General features: G+C 50.7%; 1 long non-coding RNA gene across 7 annotated transcripts; it reads right to left on the bottom strand.

The window, feature by feature from the left end:
• Positions 1–1683: 1683 nt before the first annotated feature.
• On the bottom strand, positions 1684–7092 carry LOC149127700 (uncharacterized). Of its 7 annotated transcripts, none has more exons than XR_016229819.1 (5): positions 6700–7092; positions 5675–5825; positions 4411–4781; positions 3334–3464; positions 1684–2154 (listed from the first exon to the last, which is right to left on the bottom strand). It is a non-coding gene; the product is annotated as an uncharacterized LOC149127700 (long non-coding RNA). The 7 variants fall into 7 exon arrangements; XR_016229820.1 differs by having other exon boundaries at positions 5683–5825; XR_016229818.1 differs by lacking the exon at positions 4411–4781 and having other exon boundaries at positions 5659–5825; positions 6700–7080.
• Between the last annotated feature and the right edge of the window lie 590 nt (positions 7093–7682).

Below are 7682 nucleotides of genomic sequence, written 5' to 3'. Positions count from 1 at the left end.
TACAACGTTTTTCTTTCGGCATTGTCAAGTACCTTCACCTCTACACTTTACAGCTCCTCTTTGTCATCTCTGAATGGCCAGCATCACCACTCTTGCACAGTGAGGCCATTATTAGGGAAAGGAAGGGTCACTTGAACACCAGCACTGCAATTTGGCCACCGCTGAGCTGAGAACCCAAGTGACTACTAAGTGACAGGTGGGCAGGTCGGTATACATTGTGACTACATCGGACAAAGGGATGACTCACTCACTCCCCAGGGACCGAGTGGGACAGCCACGATTTCGTCATGCTGCTTACAATTGCATGGAACTGAAAACGTATGAATTGCTTATTTCTGCTCTTTTCTGCTTAATATTTTTGAACTCTGGCTGATGGCAGGGAGGCTGCAGTCCTCATACGTTGCCTTTCCCCACAAAGCTTAGAGGGGCTATTGGGAATGCACCAATGAATATGGTAAGATGTAAAAGTGCTCAGACATAAGAATCAGGGCGGAATGCAATGTTTGCACTGGAGGGAAATAGAACAGGGCTGTGAAGGCCAAAAAGTCCCGTGTGTTGCCTTTGATGAGCTGTAAAGGTAGCTTTGAGTTTCCTAGTGCCCCAGTGAAAAGGGAATGTAACTCCTGAAGGTCAACACTCAGAACAATACCTCCTAGGGATGGATCGTCCTTGCTTAGGAACGCCTCCCTGGCCCGGGGACACTGAGGCATTTCAGGTGCTACTGGGAGACGGGTTTCAGGGAGTTCTATTTTACATTGAGTAAACTGTTCTCCTCTCACTGTCCCTGCATCACATCACAAAGCGGGGACAAGCCATTCTGTCCCTCTCAGGTGTGGCCCAAGGCTCTGGATGGGACCATGCCACAGCCATTCACTGGGGCCTGGGTGTGCACCAGGCCCCACCCTGGTGTGGCTGACGCTGTGATGCATTGCCCATGACACCTGCAGCGTGCAGCACTCTCAGCTGCCGAGCATGTTCCAGTATCCGGTCCTTAGCCAGCAGGCAGCTTCCAGAACCACCTGGGCAGAAGTCAGCTGGCCCTCCTGGGGTGGCCCACATCTAGCGATTGATTGATGTGGGAGTCTGTACGCCCAGCCCCCACATCTCTGCTGGGAAGGAACAGGCCAGCTTCAGGACACAGAAGAGCTGCCTGGGCCTCTGCGGAGACCACATCACGGCTCAACTCCCTCTGCATCCTTCCATTCCTTTCTGTGGGCCTCAGTGCCAAAGCCCTTCCTAACAAATCCTCAGGCACACTCTCCATAGCAGAGCGAGCTGCAGGGAGAGGAGCCGGAGGGGCTGCCTCCCGTTAGCAGTTATGTCCCTGCCGCCTGTCCAGCGAGTCCCAGTTGAGGAGGCGAGGGAGGAGGTGCGCTCTTGCATCCTTGTGTACAGGAGCCTGGGTGGTCCAGCTGTCAGTCTTTCCCCTGCCTTCCCCACACACCCCACCACCAAGGGTTCCAAATCCTTGAACTCCCTCCCTCCTCTCTCATCCTCAAAAGCGAATCTTGAACTCTTTTCTTATGCTGAAAATGAAGGAAATGAACTCAATGATTTATAAGCTCTATAATTATGGCTCTTTGAACATTTAAAAACATAGTCATATTCTTTTAAACCTCAACCCACATATTTCAAAGGACCCCATTTATGCAAAGGCAAACTAAAGAAGATCACAATATACTATTTACTTTCTCAATGCACTATATTTTAGTAAATACATCTACGTCACCGTCATTGAAGAAGAGTCAATGAGTACCCACCAGATGCATCGGATAGCACTCAAAAAATCAGCAATTGTTGCAATGTTGACATGTTTAAATTTGGCTCATAGTACATGAAGCAAATGGGAGTGCATAGCTCAGATTAGGAAATACATTCATACTACATGGCTGTCGTTTCTTCTCCTCCTCTTTCTTTTTCATCTTTCAAGCTGCCAGATGGTGTGGATCCAATTATTCTCGAATGCAGGGGCCTGGATTTCTGCAGATGAGCACAACCCTTGGTGCAGGCTGCCCCTGTTATCACTGTCGCTCATGGTGGTGTAATCGCGTCCTGCTCTGAGCCCCCAGCCAGCCATGCTGCTCACATATCAGGGTGGTTCCAGCGACACTTCGAAATGCTTCCCTAGACACTTCTGAAACAAAACTTCAGGATCTGAAAATATGCATTTATGGATTTATTTAAGAGACAGCCAGCCAGAAGACTGGTTCAAAATGGCTGGAGCTGGGCCAGGGCTGGAGCCGGGACCACAATCCAGGTGTCCCAGGTGGGTGGCAGGAGACCAATTGCCCGAGCCATCACCTGCTCCCTCCTAGCATCTGCATTAGCGGGAAGCCGAGGTCAGCCCCCAGGGCCGGAAATCCAACCTGGCACTCTGATGTGGGACATAGGTGTCTTAGCCACTTAGGCTAAATTTCTGCTCCTTAAAATTTAGCCCTTTTGAGTATTTTCTTTTTTTATTTATTTTTTATTTTTTGACAGGCAGAATGGACAGTGAGAGAGAGAGAGAGAGAGAAAGGTCTTCATTTTTCCATTCGTCCACCCCCCAATGGCCGCTGCGGCTGGTGCACCGCGCTGACCCGAAGCCGGGAGATGGGAGGGTTGAGGGTGGGAGGGAAGTTATGGGGGGGGGAAAGCCATTGTAATCCATAAACTGTACTTTGGAAATTTATATCTACTAAATAAAAGTTTAAAAAAAGGGGGATTTGGGGTGGGGTATTCCTGGAATGCTGGAAATGTTCTATATCTGGATCTGGCATAGACATTTAAAAATACATCAAAGCCATAAATATAAGATTTGAGTACTGTACTATTTGTAAGTTATATCTGAATAAAAAATCAAAATAAAAAATAAAAAATAAAAAAAAATTCTGGCTCGAAGAGTTAGACTAATGACTCAATAATACTGGGTATTTACGTTCTTTTTTTTTTTTTTAAAGATGTACTTTCTTTATTTGGAAGGCAGAGTGACAGAGGAAAAGAGAGAGATCTCCCATCTGCTGGTTTACTACCCAAGTGGCCACAGTGGCCAGGGCTGGGCCAGGCCAGAGCCAGGAACCCAGAACTCCATCTGGGTCTGCCACACGCGAGGCATGGGTTCAAGCACTTGGGCATCATCTGCTGCTTTCCCAGGCACGTGAGCAGGGAGCTGGATCAGAAACAGAGCAGCCAGGACTCAAACCAGATCTCCCATATGGGATGCCCACGTCCCAGGCTGTAGCTTAACCCACTGCACCGCAAATCCCCTAGGCATTTTCTATTAACTTTCCCAACCCTCACAACAATGTCTCTGTTTCACAAAGCAGGAAGCACTAAGGAGAAAGGTCAACTTACCTGCAGGTACTCAGTTGGTGAGAGAGCCAGGATTTTAACCCAGGCAGTCTGGGTTAAAGAAATCAACCATGCCTTGAACTGCTTCCTTCTACTGATGTGTGACCAAGCACTATCTGTGTTATCCAGTGGTCCTATTTGAAAACAGGGATAAGATTGTTATCTTCAAACAGGGTTGTGGCGAGGTGTTAAGAGAATGCAAGGAAAACATCTGGTTCTCTGCCGGGCACCCAGTGAGTGCTCAGAATGCTATTTGCTGTTATTAAATCTCAAGGGATTCAGGGCCAGTGCTGTGGCGTGATAGGTTAAGCCTCCACTGTCGCCGCCAGCATCCCATCTGGGGGCCAGTTCCAGGCCCTGCGGCCCCACTTCTGATCCAGCTTCCTGCTAATAGGCTGGTAAAACAGTGGAAGATGCCTCAAGTGCTTGGGCCCCTGCACCCACATGGGAGAGTTGGAAGAAGCTCCTGGTTCCTGGCTTCTGATTGGCTCAGCTCCGGCTGTTGTGGCCATTTGGGGAGTGAACCAGTGGATGGAAGACCTCTCTCTCTCTCTCTGCCTGCCTCTAAAATAAATAATTTTTTTTAAGATTTATTTTATTTATTTGAAAGACAGAGTTACAGAGAGAGGTAGAGAAAGAGAGAGAAATCTTCCATCCACTGGTTCACTTCTCCTTTGGCCACAACAGCCGGAGCTGAGCCAAACAGGAGCCAGGAACCAGGAGCTTCTTCCAGGTCTCGCTCATGGGTGCGGGGGTCCAAGGACTTGGGCCATTCTCTACTGCTTTCCCAGGCCATAGCAGGAAGCTGGATCGAAAGAGGAGCAGCCAGGACTAGAACCAGCGCCCATATGGGATGCCAGTACTACAGGCCTGGGCTTTAACCCACTGCACCACAGCACCGGCCCCTAAATAAATCTTTAAAAAAAAAATAGCAAGGGTCTCTATCAATCCAGGGACAGGCACATATCCTCTCAATATCTCACTTAGAGTCTGACTTGGAAATGATGTTGAGGAGTTCAGGACTTTGTCCGGCAACAAGGATTCTATCTGGATGGGCGTGAGCATGATGTGTGCACACACCTTCACGCACACTGCCTGCGTGCCCGGGGCTGCATTCATTCACTGGGAGTCCCAGGTTCACGTCTGGCTCCGAGTCCAGAAGACAGAACGCACTTTGAGCAGTTCCCAGATCGGGACCACCGCAAGAGAAACATTTGGCTGCTTCTTTTCAGAACTGAATTCCTGCTCCTGCACTTCCCTGGTGAGAAGATATCGATTCATACAGGCTTCATGGAAAATAATTTGGCAGTGTCTATCAAAATCGCAAATGCACATAACTTGTGATTCAGCAGTTTCATTAGAAGAGCTGATGTCGAATGTGTGATAGTCACTTCAGCAACACCGATAAACACAGAAGACTGAAACCATCCAGACGCAGTGTGACAATACAGCTACAAAATGAAATACAGTGTTGTTAATGAAAGACTGAGCGCTCCAGACTGGTAAGGAGCACCATAAAGACAACCAATCCGGACTGATGCTGTGGCACAGCAGGTAAAGCTGCTGCCTGCGACGCCAGCATCCCATACAGGCACTGGTTCGAGTCCAGACTGCTCCACGTCCGATCCAGCTCCCTGGAATGCGCCTGGGAATGCCGGCAGAAGATAGTTCAAGTGCTTGGGCCCCTGCACCCGTGTGAGAGACCTGGAGGAAACTCCTGGCTCCTGGCTTTGGACTATCCCAGCTCTGGCCCTTGTGGCCATCTGCAGAGTGAACCAGCAGATGGACGATCTCTGTGTGTGTGTGTCTAACTCTGCCTTTCAAATAAATAAATAAATCTTTTTTAAAAAGGTATCTAATTAAGTGAAAAAGCAAGATACGAAACGTTATCAGTGGGGGCTGGCACTGTGGTGTAGTGGGTTAAGGCCCTGGCCTGAGGCACCAGCATCCATATGGGTGCCAGTTTGAGACCCAGCTGCTCCATTCCCAATCCAGCTCTCTGCTATGGCCTGGGAAAGCAGTAGAGGATGGCCCAAGTCCTCGGGCCCCTGCACCTGCATGGGAGACCCGGAGGAAGCTCCTGGCTCCTGGCTTCAGATTGGCACATCTCCGGCCATTGCGGCCAACTGGGGAGTGAGCCAGCAGATGGAAAACCTCTCTCTCTCTCTCTCTCTCTCTCTCTCTCTGTGTAACTCTGACTTTCAAATAAATTAATTAATTAAAATAAAATAAAACATTAACATTTCTTAAGGAAAGAAAGCTATTTTTAAAAAAGTTATCGCTGGTATAGAAATACATACACATGTACATACATCCACGCATACATACGTGTACGTGTACATACGTGCAGACCTTTACATTCCTCTACGTATGGATGGGTGGGTGGATGACTGGGAGGTGGGCAGATAATTGCATTTTCCGAGGTTCCTCCAGGACGAAACTTTGCAAAAGGGATGTCAGGCTATGCTGCTTGCTTTTGAGCTCAGGAAATTCCACTAGGAGAGTGGAGAAAGCAAGGAAGGAAAGCACTCACTTAAGGGGTCTCATCAAGCGTTACGCTGAGGACAGCTGGGGGGCAGCCCTGCTAAAGAAGCGTGGGCAACCGTGCAGCGCCGACCTCAGGGCTGTCTCGGCCGGCCGGGAAGTGTCTACCCTCCAGCTGGCCTTCTGCCTCTGGTTGTGGGCTGCTTCCAGGAGCACCAACTCTCAGGCAATCCCAGCTTGGCACAGCAGCTCCCAGGGCCAGAACAGAGCCCCCAGGCAGCAGGACTCAGCCTTTGGCATGCTGAGGCGAGGATGTCAGGAAGAGCTCTGCAGCATCGGCTCCAACACAGAGAGGGCGGCTGGATGCGCAAGGAACTGGGATCGTGGTGGGGAGGGGGAGGGATCTAGCGTGGTGGGGGAGATGGGCGTTTCCACGATGAGCGCTCTCATACCCTGGGAGCGCCAGAAGCAAAATACTACCCAGAAATTAAATGGAGCCCCTGCCAAGACGCATGGGGATGGCTGGCAGGTGTGCCTCCAGAGCCCCTGGCTCTCTGCAGCTGTGGAGATGGCCGGCTCTACCCTGGGCACGCCCATGTGTAGCTGCATCCCTGGCCCTCTACCTGCTCAGTGCCAGGGGCACGCCCCGCCGGCGCAGTGATCACTGAAACTGTCTCCAGACGTTGCCAGGGGTCCCCTGGGCTGGGCTTGGGGAGGCAAGGTCACCCACTCCCTGGTGAGAATCTCTGCGGAGGTCAGGTCGCACCTCTCCCGTGAACCAGCCACCGAGCGCCTGAAGCCCATCTCCAGGGCAGGATGACCAAGGCCCCCCCCCCCCCATAAAAGGAGCAGATGGACCTATTGATACACTACTCTCTTCCTTACCTTGCCCTAGGGTCTCCTCCTACACTCAAACCCCAGCCACACACCTGCTCCACGGAACCACACCAGACGCTTGGAATCGGGAGGTCTGGCTCCCACAGACGTCACCTATTTATCTGCAGAACCTGGGGCACAGGGTGTAAGGTCTGCCTTGCACGGCGGCACCTGCGGAGGCTTTGCTTCTGACCATGAGGACAGCTCTGTGATAGGCGGCCCCTGCCCAAATTAGCCCCAGCTCCAGGGAGAGCCCAAGTGTCTAAGCCAGACCTTCACAGAAAAAGCAGATCAGGCAGTGAGGGGTGTGGAGCCTCCTCCTCTGCCTTCCCTCCCTAGCTCTGCTCCCCTCTGCACCCAGCTGCCTTCAGCGGTACTTCTCTCCAAAAACCATCTCACTCCTTTTCCCTACTTGTTACCCACCTGTCTGTCCACTTAGCACAACTAGAAGCAGGTGCTCATGAAACAGGAGATGATTTTAGCCCAGTACTCCCTGTTTGTCCAGCAACAAAAAACACGGCTTGGCACCAATGAGGTGATCAATAAATGCCTATTGATTAGTTGATTGAATAACTGGGCGAACTTCTAGTCCAGGGGCTGGAGAAGGAGAGAAAACACACAGGATGATGACAGAGAGAAAAAAGAGAAGGCAGGAACCGGCACAAAAAGACACCTGGATGGCAGCAGACACGGCTTCTACCATTCAGAGCCGAAAACCGATGAGAACTCTTCCACAAAGAGGAGCTGGGACTCCTTCCCACAGACTCCTCCCCACCTTCTGCCAGCAGCCTCCCGGAAGCTGGAGCTGGCTCCCAGTGTGCGGGGTGGAACATCATCACTGGGTGATGGCTTCTCAGAAATGAACTCATTTGACACAGGTTTGGCTGGCAGGCTTTGCATCCCGCTCTCCACCAAATCCTTGCACCATTTGCCATTTTTACAAACAGGCAATGGTGGGGGGAAAAAAAAAAGGAGTCTTTGTTTGATCACAG

Source organism: Oryctolagus cuniculus, chromosome 2 (genome assembly GCF_051225735.1).
Source record: "Oryctolagus cuniculus isolate XC-2025 breed Fujian yellow rabbit chromosome 2, ASM5122573v1, whole genome shotgun sequence".
In the NCBI taxonomy this organism is placed as follows: domain Eukaryota; kingdom Metazoa; phylum Chordata; class Mammalia; order Lagomorpha; family Leporidae; genus Oryctolagus; species Oryctolagus cuniculus.
This window is presented reverse-complemented; position numbering and strand designations above follow the sequence as displayed.